At 46.5% G+C, this 20,584-nt stretch overlaps 1 protein-coding gene across 1 annotated transcript in view; it reads left to right on the top strand.

Moving 5' to 3' along the window:
* Nucleotides 1–5,665, top strand: part of LOC143648653 (beta-1,3-galactosyltransferase 5-like) — a 71,873-nt gene extending 66,208 nt beyond the window's left edge. The window contains exon 6 of the transcript XR_013158699.1: nt 5,027–5,665. The gene's annotated coding sequence lies outside the window, so the exon portion shown is untranslated. The remainder of the gene's footprint in view (nt 1–5,026) is intronic.
* Nucleotides 5,666–20,584: the final 14,919 nt, after the last annotated feature.

The following is a 20,584-nucleotide window of genomic DNA, read 5'->3' as shown; positions in this document are numbered from 1 at the left end:
GCTGACCTTCCACCATCTGTGGGGTTCCCAAGAGCCTCCTGCTTAGCTGGGTCCCCGACATGGCCTGTCCTGCCCTCCCGACCCCGCCTGGACGGCAGGCAGGTCTCCATCTCAGCTGGAACAACCACGCGGCTTCAGAACAGGAACTCCTCCATCTCGCTACCAAAAGCGCCCACCAAACAAGCTGCCTGTCAGAACAGCCTGGACTAAAGCTGCAGACACTGGCTTCCGTCAGCATGAGCATGGTGACCCCGGAACCCGAGTGGACACGGCACACGCAGCGGCAGCGGCAGCTGCTTCCTGCACCAAGTTCACCGCCACTGCGGGAGCCTGCCAAGGCCAGAAGGGAGCAGGGGGCACTCTTCTCAGCCGCGGGGTGGGAGGGAGGCGTCAAGAGGCCGCACTTGTGCTCACCTTTGCACAATCATTGCATGCTTACCGATGCATGGATGTGCCCCATGCCGCACCACATGGTGGAGACACTGCAGGCGTGGGATTCTGGAATGTTCCACACTACCAGAGCTCAGAGTTTTTCCTGAACTCAGTTCCTGAATTTAAACATTCAGGAAGAATATTTAGAAAAAAGTGAAATAAAGTGAAAAGAATCTAGCAGCATGCTGAGTGACATTTAATATGAAGATGTGTTTTTTACAAGGAAGAAGTGTGGGTGCAGTAATAGGGCGAGGAGTCTACTCCTCTTGGCCCGGATGCGCAGGCGGCGAGAAGGAAGGGCAGGATGGGGGGATTCTCAAAGCTTAGCCAGACTGACCACACCAGCTGCTGGGCAGCCTTGTAACAATAGGTGAGTTGGTGTTTATTTACGCCTTCTCCATTTCTCCCGCTTAGAAGCATTTTCTTTATCATAACTTTTTTTTTAAGAATGAATTTTATCAATTGTCCTAGCAGGCCTGTGTTGGCAGTTTCCAAGGCCACGTCTCCCCGACTGGCTAGCAAACTTACCCTGGACTTCCTCTTCTCTGCTGAGGGCCCTGGCCCGGAGCTGGTGGGGAGAAGACACCCAAGGGTCACCCGGAATGAGGAAGGATTTCACACAGCACGTATTTGGGCCACCAGTGAGGTGGCATCCCTCAGAGTCATGACTGGCTGGCTGGAGGGAGGGGGAGGGCCTGCAAGACCCCTCCCCACTCCAGACCCTGGAGCCCCTTCCATAGACAGGACTGCCCGTGAGCTCTATTTGTGAAATCTGGTATGTGAAGGTCAGGAAATGCTGTCCTGGAAGGAGGTGAACTTGAGATGAAATACGCATCACGACCCCCAAGATGGGAGAGCCGTGTTCACTCCACCAGGGTGGCGTGCAGGGAAGGGTTGGCTTTCCATCCCCAGGTTTGGAAGTTCTCTCCATTTCCCAATTTTGAAGTTCTGCCACCAGGATGGGGCCACCTGCCTGTGGATCGGTTGTGCAGCTGAGGGGTGAGGCCAGACACCTCTGGCCACCCCCGGCCACTCCCAGCCACCCCCAGTGTGGGCAAAAAGCCACGGAAAGCTGGGCGAGGCCAGGAAGCGAGAAGGCGTCTAGTGCCAACCAATCCAATGGTGACGAACAGAAAATTGGCTTCTAGTTCATTAAAAAAAATTAATTCCCTGCTCATCAGATAAAATACTCTCTTTTAAATGCAGGCCAAAAAATTAATTCCACAGCCAGATATGCTTTCTGTGTGTGTCGTATTGTTTTCCATGACCTGTTCTACTGCCTCCATCACCTGAGTTTAGCTGTCCAGGGTGGCATCTCCTCTGCCCAGCCGTGGGGCTGTAGCGAGGCCCCCCTGCCAGGCCTAGGCTTCTGGGATGTCAGCCCAAGGCCAGAAGGCGCAGGGGTCTGGGCTTGGAGTTCCCGAACACAAGAGGTCAGCTGGAGAAGCAGCAGTGCGCATAGTTATGTTCTGGTTTGAAAAATATCAGATGGTGGAGAAATGCGGTGTTTTAAACCTGGTCAGATAAAATATATAAAAAAATTCCAGCATGACTGGAAATTGCAGAATGCACATGGACTAGATTTTGTGGTCAAATGTTATTTTCCCTGAAAGAATACAAATTCACATAAATGTGTATGTCACTTGATATTTAAAAATGTGATTTCTCTGTATTTTGGGATGATTGACTAGACTCTTCTCTCTTTATATTTTGGGATCAGGTATACCTTTTGCTTAAGATTTGTTAGTATGGTAATTTAACTTTATAATTTAATAAAACTTAAATTATTAAAATGTGTAAGGCATGGCGTGGTTAGCTCTGAATTGTGGATAGATTTGATGAAGCTGTACTCCTGAAAAGTGGGCAATGCACAGTCTCAACTGGGTCATCATTTTTCACGTTGATATTTTCTATATTTTGTGCTTGGAAAATGTTTTCAATGTTTCACTGTGTTTAGAAAAATATAGTGAACAAACTTGATATGTTTATCTTTGGAAAAAATGGGTATTTACTGTTTCCCTTGCATTTTAGAAGAGAAGTAATGGAGTGTGAGGGCTTGGGGGGGCTGGGGTGGGGGGCCCTGTTGAGAATTTAAGTCCAAGACATTGTGGGAAAGGCAACCTTCGGAGTTTTTTCCTCTCAGGTATATTTTGACCAAAAGCTATCCTTTAATTTTAAGGAATTGGATGTTGTCAGTTGATAAGATATACCTTTAAAGTGGCAACTTATCTGTGGGTATTGGTTAAATTCTCACTCTTTCAGTGTCATTTACATGGAAATAAAGTGGTGGAAGCCAATGCGTTGTCCTTTGGTCTGAGCATGTGTCTGTCACAATGCATGGCCCATGGCACTGCAGAGTCTCCTGGCCAGCTGCACTCCCTGCCCATCTCAGGAGCAGAACAGAAGCTGGGGGCGGGGAGCCAGGCAAAGCTGGGTGTGCACATGGGTGTGCACAGGGAACGCCTTTGGAGGACGAGTGACCCGGTCTTGCCCTCGCTCCCGTGACAACGTGGGGGCCGTGCGTGGGCCCGAGGAAGGCTGGCCCTGCCCCCCCCCACCTCCCCATGACCTCTGCTCCCGCCATCACCTCTCTCTCCCCTTCCAGACCATTTCCTCGTTCCACAAACCCACTCTCACCATGCGAAGACAACTTTCTAGACCTTCCATCTTTCCAGGACTGCTCTCTTCTCTGCTTTTCCTAAATACTAAAACTCCCCCAAAGAGCAGCCTTCACTGCTCTTACTCATCCACAGCTACCATTTGTTCATCTCCTCACCCCTCCCCTGAAACTGTCCTGGGGGAGGCATCAGCAGTCTTCATCTGGCTCCCACCGGCGATCCATCCTAGCTAACACCTGTGCCCATCCTGGCTCCCACCTGCATCCATCCTAGCTCCCACCTGCATCCATCCTGGCTCCCACCTGCATCCACCCTAGCTAACACCTGTATTTGTCCTAGCTAACACCTCTGTCCATCCTTATGCCCACCTGTGTCCATCCTTATGCCCACCTGTGTCCATCCTAACCAACACGTGCATCCATTCTATCTCCCATCTGCCTCTGTCCTGGCTAACATGTGCATCCATCCTAGCTCCCACTTGCATCCACCCCAGGTCCCACCTGCATCCAGCCCTAATCCTCATGTTGCTGGAGCCCTCAGCAGGATCTGAGCCCACTGAGTCACGCTCCTACCTCTAGCTCACCTCTTGACCTCCAGGGCACCACACCTTGCTGTTTTCCTCCTACCTCTGGGACAATCGTCTGTGTTCTGCTGCCTCCACCCCTCTTCCTAACCTCCATATTTTGGAACCTCTCAATCCCAGTACTGAGACCTAGACTTCATCTCTTCTTCTACACTTTCTTTAATCAAGGTACCTGTTTCCATGCTATTTAATTCCATTTCTATGACAATGGCCTCTGTCTCAGTGTGCCAGGCCGCAGATACAGATGCCACACAACAGGTTAGTTTAACAACAGGAATTTCTTGGCTCATTGTTTCCAGAGCTAAAATGATTGTTTCCTCCTGGGGTTGGTAACATTTTGACTGGTTGGCAACCTGTGGATTCCTTGGCTTGTGTCCCTGCCTCATGTCCCCGTGGAAAGGTTCTCTCCTTTCTCTTTCAGTTTCCTCTGATTTCTGGCCCCTCCCTGTGCCTTTCTCTCTCTTACTGTGTCTGAATTTCTTCTGAATATAATAGACCTCAGTAATCAGATCAAGACCCAGCCTCATTTAGTTGGGCCACACCTTAATTTAAAAAGAACATCTTCAAGAGACCCAACTTAACAATGTTTTCACACTCACAGGAATGCAGATTCAGATTAAGATGTCTAAATTGGGGTACATAATTCAATCTGGGGGCTCCGCACTGCAGGGGCTGTAACTGCAGAAGCAGTAGGAGTCCCGCCATCCCTCTCTCTCTTTTGCTTTCAGTCATAGGCGCCCTGGCCTCTCCAGTCTGCCGAGGGAAGGGGCTTCCTTTGCCAGCTTTTATGCTTCAAGCTTTAGGAAGCCTCTGAATGGCCCTGCCTGTGTCCTGCCCACCGCTCGGATCAATGTGTGGTGCCGAGGGCTGGAGGAGCTTTGACAGGCCATGCCTGAGTTGGGCCCCATCCCCGTGGCCTTGAGGAGTCACACACCGTGATGGACGTAGTCCCAGCAGAGCCGCACACCTTAGAGCAGGGCCCTTCGTCCCCATCAGGTATAAGCTCCCCACAGAGGCCGTTAGGCAGAACCCTCAGACTGAAAGGAATAAGCTGCCTTGGTAAAATGACACTGAGCAGCGTATAAGGGTCTCTCTTGACCATGCCTCTTAAAGCATACCTCTTAGGTAACTGTCTAGTCTATCTGCTCGTGAGTCCACTGGTCCTGAATTGCTTAAATGGTCAGCTAATAATAATAATCACTTATTTTGTGTTAGCAATGGATTTATGTACATTGTTTTATTTAATTCCCTTTTGAATAGGTCCTATAATGGTCTTCACTTTACAATAGACACTGTGGCCTGCGTGAGGTTATCAAGGAGCCCAAGGTAAATAAACTGTGACAGCAACAATTCGCTGTAGATTGGCCTGATCATTTTTTTTTCCTCCACACAGAAAATGGAGAAAGAAATGTCCTATCGCGGAGGTGAAACCGGGCGAGGTGTCACGGGACGCATGGCAGGAGAGGCAGGCATGGAAAGAGATTGCTTAAGAGGAAACCCACCATGTGAGAACCTGCCCGTGGCTCTCTTTCGAGTTCCAGGTGATTCTACCTGCATGTCTAGACTTTCCCAGCCAATGTCTGTGAACTGTGACTAAACAGCCTCCTCCTGTGAATGGGTCCCATCAGGGATCTGCAGCCAGGAAAGTTTTCTCAGTGAGGCCACTCCCAGTTCGTGGATAGAAAGTGCTGCTTCCATTTTCTTGTTGTTAAAACAACTTTTTAGCCCTGCAGGTTTTTGGGGAACGCTGTTCTGTGTTAGCAGAGATGGAGATTGGAACTCAAATATTCAGATTCCTGTTCAGTGAAGAGAACCTGGCTGCACTTCAATTAAGAAAATATTTTTAGCAGTGCCTTTAGCAACAATGTTCTTTGGTATTGCTTGCTTATCTTAGGTAAGGAGCTAGGAATATCAGACTGGGGAAGGTACCTAGGAAATCAGCTGGTCTGATTTTCTCATGATATAGATGCTGAAACTGAGCAGCTATCACTGACTTATCTGTAGAAGATAGCCCTGGAAACAAGGCCTTTTTTTTTTTTTACAGATTTCTCTTTAATTTTCATTTTTTTTTTTTTGAGTGCTACCTTAAATCATAGCACTTAAGATATTCTATTAAAAAAGAAAATATGTTTCTGTCTCATTTGATGATCCAGCAACACGTATGAGAAGATCTTGGGTTTAAAACCATCTCACCAAGAAGCTCAAAAAAGCTTAAATAATTTGCTGAACTGACCCTGGAGTTCTAGTTCCACTCATCTGCTTAAAGCCTAATTAGAGTACAAGGTACACACCTTAAAGAGGCATGGTGTAATCACATGCCTATCTTCCAGAAGTTTACTGACAGACAGTTGCTATTCATTCATTCATTCATTCAACAAACTTTTGTTGAATGCTTATTGTGTGCCAGGTTCCAAGACCTCAAAGAACTTATTTTCCATTAAAGAAAATGGTTTGTGAACAGATTTTTATAATGCAGTGCGATATGGGCTTTGATAAATGTCAGGCTGAGTACAATAGATGTACACCAGGAGAAAAGCGAAGGTATTATTGAGGGGCCAGAAAACGTTTCTAGAATAAGCGAAATCTAACTTGAAATCTGAGTAAGAGCTCGTCGTTCAAGAGCACCAAGAGTGTTCTAGGGAGAATGGCTAGTGTGTGCAAAGGCTGGATGTGTGCAGGGACATGGTGAGTTGCAGAAGCAAATATTGTTCAATGCATTCGGAGCACAGAGTCCAAAGGGACCAAGAGATGAGACAAGACAAATTGGAGCCTGGTGATGAATGGCTTTATAAGATGTGCTAGGCAGAATTCTAAAATCACTCCCCCCGCCACCCGCCACGAGGTTTCCCACCCCTGCCAAGGTTTCCACCCTCATCCCCAGAGCTGTGAATATGAGGAGACAGAGATTTTGCAGACACAATGAGGGTTACCGATCAGTTGACTCAGTGTTACTCAAAAGAAAGATTAACTGGCTGAGTCCCATCTAATCACCTGAACTCTTCAAAAGCAAAGACTTTTCTGTCGGTTATAGCAGAAGAGGCCGTCAGAGAGATCCTAAGTTTAAGAAGGATGCAGCATGCAGTTGCTGGCTTGAAGAAGGAGAGAGCCAAGTGTCAGAGAGAATGGGGAGCCTTGGTGGATAGCCAGCAAGGAAAAGGAGAGCCCAGTTCTACAGCTGCAAGGCATTGAGTCTGCCAACAACCTATATGAGCTTAGAAATGGATTTTTCCCCGGAGTCTCCAGGTTAGAGCACAGACTGGCTGACATCTCTGAGCTCATGGGCTCTTCATGAGCTCTTCAGTGGAGACCCCTGTCAGGCACAGCCAGACTTCGAGCCCACAGCACTGTGGGGTCATAAATAGGTATTGTTTTAAGCAGCTAAATTTGTATGATTTGTTACCCAGCAATAGAAAACTGAACCATAATCCAAGTTAAAAATGTTGGACTTAATCTGAAGATGTAGGTAATATTTTTAAACAGTCCAAATACATCCAGCAAGAGAAGAACAAGGAGAGAATGAAGAAGAAGCAATGTTCAAGCTATAATTAATATGCTCAAAGATATAATAAAAGCAGGGGACTATAAAAATGAACTTAGAGAGCAAAACAGATTTCTTAGAAATTAAAAATATGATGATGAAGGAGGAAAAATCCCAAGAGTTGGAAGATACAGTTGAAGAAATAACATCATAAATACAGCAAAAGAACAAGGAAGAAATGTAAAGAAAAGATATGAAAATTAGAAAACAACTCACATTCTTAAAATAGAAAGAAAATATAAATTGGGGAAACTGGGAGTGGGGGAAGAATATAAGTAAAGAAATTATTTAAGAGGTTTGCAAGGGTAGGTCAGTAGTAGAATTCTCACCTGCCATGCAAGAGACCTGGGTTTGATTCCCAGCCCATGTACTCTTACCCCCCCAACAAAAAATTGATAAATGGTGCTCCAATAACAAGATAGTCACATGGAAAAAGAATGAAATGTGACTCCCAACATACTGCATACCAAAAAAAGAAAAGAAATTACTTAAGAAAATTTCCCAGAATTGAAGAACATAAATTCCCAAATTTTATGGGTCTATCAAGGCTTAGCATACTGGAAAAACACCAACCATCAGTACATTTGAAACACTTGGGTCAAAGAGAAAATTCTAAAAGCTTAGGAGAGAAAAAATTAGGTTTAATAAAAGGATTGCAAATCAGAATGGTGGTGGAATTCTCAATTCAGTATCAGTAATTAAAAAGATAATTTTTCCTCAGGGAATATTATTTCTAACCGAGACTTTTTTTTGGGGGGGGGTGCATGGTCGAACCCTGGTCTCCTGCATGGAAGGCAGGCATTCTAATCACTAAACTACCCACGCACCCCAATCTAGACTTTTATACTTAACCAAACTATCACTTAAGTGTACGGGTAGAATAAAGATGATTTTGGACATATATGGCTTTAAACAACCTTAACTCCTACATACTCTTTCTGAGAAAGTGCTGAAGAATGTGCTGTGTTAAAATGAGGGAATACAGACAGAAAGGTAGAGACAGAAGTTCTGAAAAACAGGGGTTCAAATACAAGAAAGAAGAGGCAAGAACCCCTCATGGCATAGTTTTAGAGAGCAACGTGTCAGAAGGTCCTGGAAGATACTGTATTTCATCTAGAAGATGAAGCTGATAGAAAAGCAAATTTTATAATGTATTAAGAAGATTTATACAGCTAGAGGAGAGGGTTTTCACTTGAATTAAGATCCATATGTAGCAACAATGCCAATGAAAGATACCAAGTGCAGAGAAAGCCAAAACCTATGAAAGGGAGGAATGTAATGATAATATACTAGATTCAGTCATTGCTTTACTCTCCTCAACACGTGGTTTCCATCTTTGGGTCCAGATGGCTGTTCCAGCTGCTTCATGATTTATTTCAACTAGCAAGGAGAAAGAAATGGTCAAGTGAAGAGCATGCCCCCTCCTTTGAAGGACAAGCCATGGAGATTGCCATATGCTTCTTCTATTGCATTTCATCAGCCAGGAGATAATCACATGGCCACGTCTAGCTGCAAGGGACTTTGTAAAATCTATTGAGTAGTCTGTGTCCTCTAAAATCCTATAGCAGTGGAAGAGAAAGAGCAAAAAGTGGGAGAAAACTGGCTATCAGTTCCCCAAAGGAAGAAGGAAATATGATTCATAATAGCATTTGATAAAAATAAACACCTTGCAGGCCAGGGAAAAGGAGGAGAAAGGAGAGGTAAGAAAAGAAATTTAGAATTTGAAAAATATTTCCTTAAACTGATAAAGGCATTTAGAGTACACTTTGGTCATATTTTACATCTCAATACATAGTGCACATTTTTAGGCTGCCCAGCATGTAAATCTCCTTCCTGTGTTTGAGGAACCCACCTTTTTGTGAATCTTGGTGGGTGTCTGGTCCCATCTCCCACTCTGGGAAGCCAAATGGCAGATCCTCCTTCTCTTTCCTTCCTAGACACTCTGTGAACTGAGCCTTGCCAGGCAGATGCCCCCACCAAGGGCCCTGGTGGGGAGGAGGTGATACAGAGGTGCAGGCCTGGTTTGGGGCATCGGGCAGTGCTGTCACCAGACATTCTTAGTGGTGTTTCCTGGGCAGAGCCTTCCTTGGCTCACGCCTGCTGTTTCACTCTTCTTATTGATTCTGTGAGCAACCCAATATTTTTTTTACATGGGCAGGCACCGGAAATTGAACCCGGGTCCTCGGGCATGGCAGGCAAGCATTCTTACCTGCTGAGCCACCGTGGCCCGCCCCAGCCCAATATTTTTATGTTTGATGGTTTGCTGTATTTTTAAACTTTTTATTTTGAAATACTTTCTAACTTACAGGACAGTTATAAAAATAATGCAAACCCCAAAGGGAACCCCCAAAAACCCCAATCTCCCCAGACACCCAGATGCACTAATTTTAACATTTTGTCACCTTTGCTGTAGTATACTATCTATCCACGATCCTATCAATCCATCTATCTGTCTATCTTCCATCTTCAATTTACCAACCCATTTTCTGAGTACTGAACGTAGGTTGTAAACACTATGCTCCTTGAACACTGAATACCGCCATGTACATTTCCTGGCATATTCTCTCATTGTCATGGGGCTCTAGCTTAACATCCTACATCTAGAACACTCTCGCTTGCTTAGATACCAGCTTAATGGCAATTGTATGTGCAAACCATGTTCCTATTCCCCTCCCCTACGATTATGTACTTCTTGTCACTAATTGTGTGTATATACATTGAGTCCCAAACTGCTGATAGATCATTACATTTTAGATCCCACAGAACGTAAAAAGTGGGAGTTACAAACCAAAAACACGATAGTATTTTATTTTTGTCTACTCATGTTGTTGCTCTTACCAGAGATCCTTATTTCTTCATGTGGCTTCAATCTATGGTCAGTTTCTTTTCCTTTCAACTTGCAGAACTCTCTTTAGCATCTTTTATATGGCTGGTTTAGCGTTGACAAACTCCCTCAGCTTTTGTTTAAGTAGGAATGTGCTAATCTTTCCCTCATTTCTGAAAGACAATTTTGCCAGATATAAATTCTTGGTTGACAATTTTTTGCTTTCATTACTTTAAATGCATCATTTCTGTCTTCTCGTTTCCAGTGTTTCCCATGAAAAACTGACGTTTAATCTTATTGAGGCTCCCTTATATGTGACTCATTGTTTCTGGTCTGTGCTTTCAGAATTCTCTCCTTAGCTTTGCCATTTGTCAGTTTGGTTATGACTTGGCACAGTGTGGGTCTCTCTGGCCTTACTCTGTTTGCAGTTGTTGAGTCTCTTATATGTATGTATTTATGTCTTTCATTAAATTTAGGAAGTTTTCAGAAACATTTCTTTGAATATCCTCTCTGCCCCCTTGGAGACTGGGTCTCCAATTGTAAAATTTATAAAATTGTTTAAAAATAAATTTATAAAATTGTATAAAAATAAATTTATAAAATTTATTTTTTCATCAATGCAACACAGATAATTATCTTCTTCTTACCTTCAAGTCAGGGCCACTGCCATCCCATAAGGCTGCCTTTGCATAAAATAGAAAAGTGTCCCTTCTTTCCAGCCCCCTCAGCTGGGTGTCCTTAAGGACATACCTCTCACACAAACTTAAGTGGCTGATACATTTGTATGTATTACTCCAAATCTTAGTGGGTTAAACCAACAGCATTTATTATCCTGTAACAACCTGGGCACGGCTTACCTGGGTACCACTAGCTCAAGGTCTCTTACAAAGCTACAATCAAAGTGTTGCAATATCTCATCTGAAGGCTCCACTGGGATGGATCCTCCTCCGAGCTTGGGCACGTGGCTACCAGCCAGGAGTCAGATCCTCCAGGGCTGTCGGACTCGCCTTTGCCACCTGTGCCTCTCAATAGGTGACTCAGAGCATGGCAGCCGCTGCACCAGAGGAGACCAGCCAGAAGAGCCAGAGAAGAGTGTACGCAGGACCTGAGTCATGGTCGTTTGTGTCAGGACCCCTGCAGTGACCTCCCGTCCCTCTTCTGTACTCTGTTCCTTAGAAGCAGGTCTCCAGGTCCAGCTGGCACTAAAGGAGAGAGGATTACACTCGGGCAGAAGTAGAAGTTTACACAACAGTGGCCCTCCTTGATCATTGCTGGGAAGGATAAGTATATAATGTGTGTGAATAATTGTATAAACCAGTAGAGAGACTAATATTAAACAGAACCATATTGATATTAAATACAGCCAGCATATGAAATTGCTGATATTTGCTTGCTCATCTTTTATCTACCAATGGCTCCCTTAATTTAAATGATTGTAGTAAAATAGGAGACTTGTAAAATTATAAAATGACTTGATAATTTTTTTCTGGGGCCAGGCATTAATAGGATGTTGGATAAATGACAATTGAAACAGGCAGGAGAGGGGGTAAAGAGGGAGAGGGTGGTGTCAAGCGTAATCAATTCACATTTGACTTACTTATCTATTTACCTCTATTTGTCTAATCTATCTCTGTCATGTATTATCTATCTATATCTATTTAACCATATATCTGTCAATTATCTTTCTATCACCTATTATTATCTATCTGTCTTTCTATTTACCTACCTATCTACCTATCCATTCATCTACCTGACTGTGTGTGTTCAGAACTGGTCAGTTCCTGGGTTTAATTTGGAGATATTTAAAATGCAAATACCAAGGTCAGTGCTTCAAAAATATTTTCTGTGCACCTTAAGCAGGAGTCTGTTGTAGACTAAAGAAAGAGCAGTATCACAGTTGCTCTGTGACTTCTGTCCACGAGGGCAAATAATCACCAGAGCACTTCTTCCTTCTTCCCTGAGCTTCCTGTGAAGACAGACTCTGGGCAGATTAGGCTCAATGATACAGCTACTCCCTCTCTCAAAAGCTCCTCCCTTCCCCTTTATAGGTGTGTGATGGCTAATCTTCTGTGTCATTTTGGTGAGATTATAGTGTCCAGTTTTAAGAGGTAATTTCATGGATGAGATTAGCATGGACAATAAATTGACAGTAAGTAAAGAAGATTACCGTTGATAATGTGGATGACCCCACATAATTAGTTGAAGGCCTTAAGAAAAGGGAGGTTTCTAGGAGAAGAAGAAGAAGAAATTCTGCTTCCAGGGTACAACATCAATACCTCTCTGAGATTCCAGCCTGCTGGCTTCCCCTAGGGATTTCAGACTTAAGACTGCAATATCAACTCTTACTGTAATTTCCAGTCTGCCAGCCTGCCCTACAGATTTCACACTAGCTAGCCCCAACAATAGCATGAGCCAATTCTTTAAAATAAATCTCTTTATATATCACCCTAAACACCACCTTGGCCATTTGTTGATGTGAGAAGTCACATCCCCCAGCACATTTTTCCTGCTTTGTCCTGAATACTGGGGTGGGCTTCTGGGCCTTTCCTTCAAAGGTATTTTGTACTGAACTTATAACTGTGTCAGTCAGGGTTCAAGCATGGAAGCAGAACCACCACAGGAGAAGGGATTTATTGGAGGAATCAGACCCTCTATGACTGTCATAGAAGGTGGGAAAGGGAGGTTTGGGAGTCAGAGTTGGAGGGTCATGGAAAGAGTCACTGAGAAGCTGAGCAGGTTGGGCATGAGGTGGGACCTTGGAAAGGGAGCGGGTGGAGGGGGCTATGGAAGCTGCTGCTTTGTGACTTTCAGTTGGGTGGCCAGTGAAGTTGGGAAGAAGAGCTAAGAGGGAAGCTAAGAGAGTAAGGACAAGCTGGAACCCACTGGAACCTCTGCATCTGTCTGTCACCCATCTGACCATGACAACCTCAGAGAGTCATGATGTTGCTCCACTTTATCCTTCCAAATCTTGTGCAGATTCCATTGAGTCTAACCTAGAATCATCAGGGAAGGGGATTATGGGAAACAAGGCTCTAGCTTGACTATGTTGGCATGATAGAAACCACCACACATTCTTATATGAAAGCCAATAATATTCAAGAAGATCCGGGGGGAGGAATTTGGCAAATACCTAGCAAAATCACATACACCTTTATCCTTTCACCTAGTAATCCCAGCTCCAGGGATTCTAAAGCTACCCTGGCAAAATTACAAGATGATTACTCATTGCAGCACCATTTGCTTTAGCAACAATATTGAAAATAATCCTAATATCCATGGATAGGGAATTAGTTGAATAAACAAAGGAGTATTATGCAGCTGTCAAAGAAAAAATAAATACCTTTATTACTAAAGAGTGATTGTCAATATATATCATTGTCATAAATGGCTAAGCATGGAGGGTACAAAGGAAGAAGCTGTAGAGAACAGAGTTAGAATCTACACATCTCCAAGAATACTGTGGAAATTAGAAGCTGTATGCACCCCAGAAAAATGTGTTCTTAAATGTAATCCATTCCTGTGGGTGTAAACCCATCATAGGTAAGTCCTTTTGATGAGGTTACCTCAGTTAAAGTGTGACCCACCTTAATCAGCATAAGTCTTAACCCTATTACTGAAGTCTTTCATGGGCAGAATGAAATTCAGACACAGACAGAGAAAGTCTTAGAGGCAAGAAACTGAAATCAATGAAACCCAGCAGAGAACAGAGAGGCCAGGAGATGTCACCATGTGCCTTGCCATGTGACAAACTAGGGACCAAGGATCACCAGTCTTCAGGGGTAAAGCATTGCTTTGATTATTAGTACTTTTTCCTGGCTTAAAACTGTGAGTAAATGAATTCCCATTGTTTAAGGCAACCCATTTCATGGTATTTGCTTAAGCAGCCTAGGAAACTAAAGCAAACACTTTGGTTTACAGATGTGATTTTTGGAATCAACAATAGTTTCATGATTATACACTACAATTGAATAAAAAAGTAATCTACAAAAATTGAAAAGCAAAATGATACGAAGAAACTTTACTATATATTGAGTTGAGAGCATAAAACATGCTATTTCTAACTATTTCAAGTGACTTTAAAACAGTAATTTTACTGTCCATCTTTATTGGGATCAACTCTAAAACCAAAATGCAAAAAAAATTAAAGCTATTTTCAGTGATTTTATTTTTGTCATAGCGTTGGTATAGTATTTCAAAATTATTGTACATGTAGTGTGAAATGAAGTGACTGAATAATTTTATTGTTGCCACTGAGGACCAGGCTTCTCAATGTTGAGAAGTTGAACCAGTCTTTTCAGTGCTGAGAGGAGATACAAATGCATATCTATGAAGCTGAATTAAAACTTTGCCGTTCTTAATCCTGTTTGTAACAAATTTTCAATAGCACTAACTATTACAAAATATTTTCATAAACATTTTCATTTGGCTTCACAACAACCTTTAAGTTAGACAGAACAAGTTTATTTTTTCCCTTTTGCAGTTGAGATTAACTGGGACTCAGAAAGGTTGTGACTTGTTTTATATTTCCTTAGCAGTAATTGGCTGGGTGGGGAATGGAACTCAGCTCTTCCAATACCCCTGCACCAAGGTGCCTTTGTACCTACCAGTAGAAAGTTAAATTGTGCTCAGAATATGCTGTTTATCAAGACAAAGACGGGTGGAAACCCATACTAAACGTTCCCATAAGCACCAGATGCAGGTATAAAATTAAAAGTCCCTGTTTAAAGGTCTCCTGCTTTGGGATTTCTTTCCTGAAGCATTTTCTGCTAAACTAACTCACTTCAGCCTATGAACTCAGGCTGTGACTTTCTGTGGCTCTTTGTATTTCCCAGTTAAGACAGAGACAATGTCACCAAATCCCAAGAACCGTCCCCCCCCCCCCAGCCAAGAGGTTGGAATCATGTGACCAGCTCTAACCAATAGGCAGGGAGCAGAAAGGCCAGCCTGCACCTGTGGCTGAGGCTGAGAAGAGCAGGTGTAGGTCCCCCGGGCTTCGTCTTTGGTCTTGATCGTGGTCTTTAAGGCACCATGTTGAACTGGAAGGTCCCCTCGCTGGAAGGGACCCGGATCTCAGTGAGCATGAGTATTAGACGGCACATTTAGTTAATTATCATGAAACATGTAGGTAAGTGCCTCCCCCATGAGAGCTTAGGCTACCTCTGGGGTAGGCATATGGATCCAATTTAATAATTTTCCCTTTGCAGCCTGTACCAAAGTATTTCCTGCTCTTCCTACTAGAGACCCTTATCTCCCTAAGGGGGAAAAGTGCTTGGCAGAGATTGAAATGAACGGAGGCAAAACAATACCTGTAGTTTCTGAGAAGTATAAAGATGATATGAAATAATAACACACCTGGCTTAGGAAGAGAAGAAAGCATGTTAGGAATTTGTTGTGTCAGCAATGTATTTTTTAAAATGCTGCACAAAGGAAGCCCCTGCTCTCATCTCAGTGAGAATGGGGAGGTGCAGGCCTGTTTGGGCTGGGGACACTTGCCTTCCACCCAGGTCAAGGACAATGGACACAGGAGGAGACAGGGAAGCTGCAATGCTTTACCTCTGTGACCCAAGGGAAGTTTTTCCCTCCTTTCAATCACTTGATTTATATCCCTTAGAAGAGGACCTTTACAAGCAAAATAAAGAAGTTTTCCCCCAGTAATAATGCAATATACTGACAATAAACATGTTCATAGGACTTGGGTTTGGCAAACAGAAACACCTCTCCCTCTATAGAGAATTTAACAACTTCTGTTTGTATACCATTAATGATTTATGAAGAATTTTCTCCTTTTGTGCCTCAGATGGCTCTGGGCAGGTGAGGGCCGGATGCCCATTTCCTGAGAGAATGGGCAGGATGTGTCCACGCAGCACCTCCCTGCCTTCCTTAGCCCTCTGTTTCCCTCTCCTTGTCTGTCCACTTCAAGAAACTGGTGTGTTTCCGACCCTGTTTGCCATCAGGTGGGGGGCTTATGGGGCCCCCTCAGGAGTAGGTGCTCAGGGGTCACCGCCTGGGTGGACTCAGTGCTTGTTTCCAGGGAACATGAGCTCCTGGAGGAGCAGAACCTTCCTTCTCCTCTCTCTTTCTCTTGGGCCCAGGCTGGCTGGACACAGAGTGGGTGGCCTGATGCCCAGGTTCTCCCAGGCCCTGTGCTCCCTGCTGGGAAAGACCCCAGGGGCAGGTGTAACACCCCTGCCCCCGGACCCTCAGAGCTGCTGCGGGGTGTCCTCTCCTCACTCTGAACCCCTAGCTCAGTGCTCCCCCTGGGCCCCCATCCTCGCTGTCCTCACCCTCAAGGTTGGCTCAGGTGCCCTCCTCGGGTGTGTTGTGCAAGCTCAGCCCTTGGGGTTCAGACCCACTGCTGGGCGGTGTCAGAGCCCTGTGACAGGCAAGATAAGGGTGACTCCTCAGAGCCTCAGTTTCCTCCATTGCCAAGGGGCCGAGGGACCTGCCCCCTTGAAGTCAGGCAGGGACTAACCAGGCAGGGGAGGCCGGAGGGCCTGGACTCAGGAGGGCACCCGGACCAGGGGCTCCAGCCCAGGCCCAGCCCCTGAGTGTCAGCACCCGGCCCAGCCAGGCCAGAGCAGGGGCTCGGATCCCCCTGCGGACTGGACTGGGTTCCCCAGAGCTGGGGGCCCTGAGCGCTGGAGCCTGGGGCCCCTCACCACATGGGGTGCAGCACCGGGCCAGGAGGGGCTCCCCGCCCACAGGAACTGCCCCACCGGGCCCCTCCTCCTGGGGCGCCCTCACCCCGACAGCAGCGGGGATGGGGCAGGTGGGGTCTGACCTGCCTCTTCTGGCCTCCTGGGCCACTGGTCCCCGCAGGGCCGCACAGCCCCGCCCCGTCGTGTCCTCAGGCTCCCCGGGAGCATCAACCCTGGCCCCCGACTCTCCGCCCGGGAAGCTTTGGGGTGCCCCAGGGACGCAGGGAGAGTGGGGGGCCACCGAGCACGGGAATGGGGGGCACCTGCCGGCCCATGAACGCACCGAGCAGTTGGCGCACTGCGCATGCACGCGGCGAGGGGCAGCGCGGCCCCGTGTGCGCGCGCAGCTGCCCCCCCCCCCCCCAGGTCTGCGGGGCCGGCATTAGGGGCACCTTGTCCTGTGCTGGGAGGACAGTGAGCACGGCCGGGGAGTGTCGGGGGGCTTCTTTCTGCTTCTCCTTTTCTTCCCCAAGAAGAGCCTCTGGTTCTCCCTGAGGGCAGCAGTCATCACCCATTGCTGCTGCTGGGGAGACTCCTTCTAAATGCAAGTGGGCGCTCCATTTCCTATTGGGCGCCGTCATTTCTCCTTTCAGAAAGGTTCAGTCACAGCTAATGGGGTCTACATGCTTATCTCTCAATAGTCTGCCCTGGAATTCATCCACACATCCGTCCGTCCATCCGTCCTTCCGTCCCTCCATTTGTTCATTTATTCCTGCATCATCAGTCAAGCTTTTGAGCGCCTGCCTGTGCACGATACTGTCCTGGACAATGAGGATACACTGCAGGCAAGTCAGAAAACACATCCCTGCTGGCCTGGAGTAAGAATACTGCTCTGGTTAATTTTAGCTGGAATTATGATACAATTTTACTTTATTCTAGAAAAAAATATGGGTAGAGGATAATCACTCATAGATTTTCCAATTAGTGTGACTTACAGTCTTCTTGCGTGTGTGTGTGCGTGTGCATTTTGCACATGTGAAGGTGAGCACTCATAGAATTCCTGAGTCAGCCATTCTCCCTGAATAAAATGAAACGTGTGTGTTGGGGGAAGGTGGCGGCGCTATAGGTGGTGGAAACTGATGCAGGGATGTTACAAAGTAAAATTGTGTGTCCAGGTCCTTCGCATTCAGCGGATGCCCTGCAGTGCCTTCTGCTGGTTACAATGAGGGAGCGCATTTCAATGCATATTTCCAAATACATTGTATACAATGTGTACTTCAAAATGGGGTAGAAACATATGGTCCTTTACACCTGCCATGGCCGTGTAATTTATCACAGTCTGGCGGAATTCTGAATGCAAATAGACGTGTTAATCATTTCCTAGTGGCAGGAGGCATAAACCAGGATTGTCACAGGCAATCCTACAATCAACATAAAAGTAATACTTATACTATATTCAGCATTTACAATCCACTGATGTTTATTGACATTACTTCATTTAATCCCCCCAGTAACCCCATGAAAAGTGTATTCAATTATTGTCATTATTTTACTGGTGCCGGCATGGGGTTTGTAGGGTTTCTAGATAAAATATAGGATATCCAGTTAAATCTGAATTCCAGGTAAACATGTATTTGGAGTACATCCCAAATATGTAGATAAACAATGAATAATTTTTGGTTTAATATGTCCCATGTGATATATGGGAACCTATTTATACTAAAAAAAAAATGTCATTTATCTGAAATTAAATTGAAGTGAAGTTCCTGGGTTTGTCCCAACCCCCACTCCTGGAATGTGTCCAACTCACTTGAAATGATTTTAAGTAACTTCCTTAATTAAAGGTAGAGCTGGGATCTGAACTCGGCTTTCCCTTAGAACAAAGACGTGTATCATAACTGCCCCTGACCCTGCAGCCCGGATTGGGCAGGAAGGCGGAGCCTGAGCCTGTAAATGGACTTCTGCTTCCAGGACCATGTTATGTTGTGGGCCCTAATTGATTAACAACACAGTTTATGTTAATGTAGGAACATCACAAAACTGTGGGGCAGAAAGTGTAGCTGGGAACTAGAGCTGTAAAAAGGGATTTTATAAAGCTTAACAGTAGCTAATTTTTCTTGCTTAATTTCGCTATTTACATATATTTTAGCTTCTGAAATATCCAGCAAAAGCATTCGTGTCATTTTATATTCATGGCTATGCATTTGGTGTGAGTTAAGAATTATAAAGAAAAGAATTATGGGCCCCATCAGGTTGAAAATAAACAATCCGAGACTTTCCCAGGGCGGTTATCTGTTTCTCGCCACCCCCCCATGACTCCTTGCGCCTAAATTACCTGTTGTAAAACTGCGGCTATCTGCAATAGCCACTCCCATGACTCATGCTCAAGAAATGCTCGCTGTGAAACTGTTAAAAGTGCTTGTTGTAAAACTGCTCTTATCTGCTTTTTGCAAAACAGCACCTGTGACCCATGCTCGACCCCCACCCCCCCTCATCTTACCCCTTTAAAAACTTTTACAAACTTAGGCTCGGGGCTCTCTGTTCCTGCGTGTTCAGCGAGCCCCACACATGTGTGGAAAATAAACCCCTTGCGTGTTGCATAAGAGAACGTCTCTTGGAGTCTTCCTTTGCGTGGCAAAACTCTCAAATTCTTACAGAGCCAGCACTGGAAGGCGCTGGAAAGTTCCAGATTTGCACAAGGCAAATGGGAAATGCCAGGTTTGAACTCTGGCTGGTGTGCAGCGGATGTGCAGGCTGGAGGTGAGCGCGGTGCTCACAGAGCTGAGTGCGGTGCTCACAGAGCTGAGTGGCATGAGTGTGAAAGGAACCTGGGGGCTCCTAAGGGAACTGTGTGTCCCTTCCCCCAGTGGTGTGACAGCCAAGGGCGGCTTCTCTGACCTTACTCGGTGCAGCCCAGCACAGCTGCTGTGGGAGCTGGGTCTCCCCCTGAGCCACCAGCCCCTGGGGTGCACTCGGAGGGACCTCAGGCCCACACGCCCTTCCTCTGAGCCTCCCGTCCCACCCCACAGGAGTCCTGGCAGCCGATTTGTGCTTGGGGGCCTTGTCCCTCTGGCCCCACGGCAGGTAGCGGCAGCTTGGGGGCCCCGTGCAAGCTGGACCAAGAGTGTCCATCCCCTTGGAAATGGGATCCCAGGTGCTAGTTAGTCTCTGGTGGTCAGCTGAGGGGAGACGGACATCTGGGAGCCAGGAGGGGCCTGGCAGCTGGGGTGGGAGGGAGCCAGGGAGGGGGACAGCAGGGGAGGAGGTGGAGGGAAAGAGTGACAAGGAGCAGCCGTGCCTGGGCCCAGCTCTACACTCCTCTGCCCAGCTGGGCAGGTCCCGGCCCTGGGCCCCTGCCCCTGTGTGAGCTCCCAGCAGCACCTCAGCCCCCTGCCCACGCCATGCCCTCAGCACTGTCACACCAGAGCCCTGGGATCCCCCCTCCGCAGTCAGTACACAGACACGCGGCATGGTCGTTAGTGACTGCACTAAACTGGATTTCTCTGGAGACCGTTTTCCAGGATCAGTCTCCCCAGGCGGGAAACCCTGGGTTGTCCCCCAAACTCTGCTGGCTCCCTCTGTCCCTGGCAGAGCACCCAAGGCCCTGCTACTGGGCTCCTGGGCCCTTCTGGGCTCTGCCTCCCAGGTCAGCCCCCCTCCGCCATGAGGTGTCTGCCACGCCCCACCTTGGGGACCAGCCCGCGGTGCTCAGGTCTGGGGGGGCGGCTGGTGCCAGAGGACGGACAGACTGATGGTGACTCCTGCCATGGCTGGGCTCTCGGGCCATCTGGGGGCAGGAGGCGCATGGACAGCTCGTGCCCAGAGTGGAGGGGCCTCGTGGGCTCCTCTCTGGGCTGGGTGGGGCAGCGTCATCCATGGGGACCCCCACAAGGACCAGGGCACCTTGGAGAGAAGGGGGGGGAGAGGCCGCATGAGCCACACCCCCGGTCT

The sequence above is a fragment of the Tamandua tetradactyla genome, chromosome 10, assembly GCF_023851605.1.
Source record: "Tamandua tetradactyla isolate mTamTet1 chromosome 10, mTamTet1.pri, whole genome shotgun sequence".
Taxonomy (NCBI): domain Eukaryota; kingdom Metazoa; phylum Chordata; class Mammalia; order Pilosa; family Myrmecophagidae; genus Tamandua; species Tamandua tetradactyla.
Note: the sequence above shows the minus strand (reverse complement) of the source record. Positions and strands in the feature narration are given on the sequence as shown.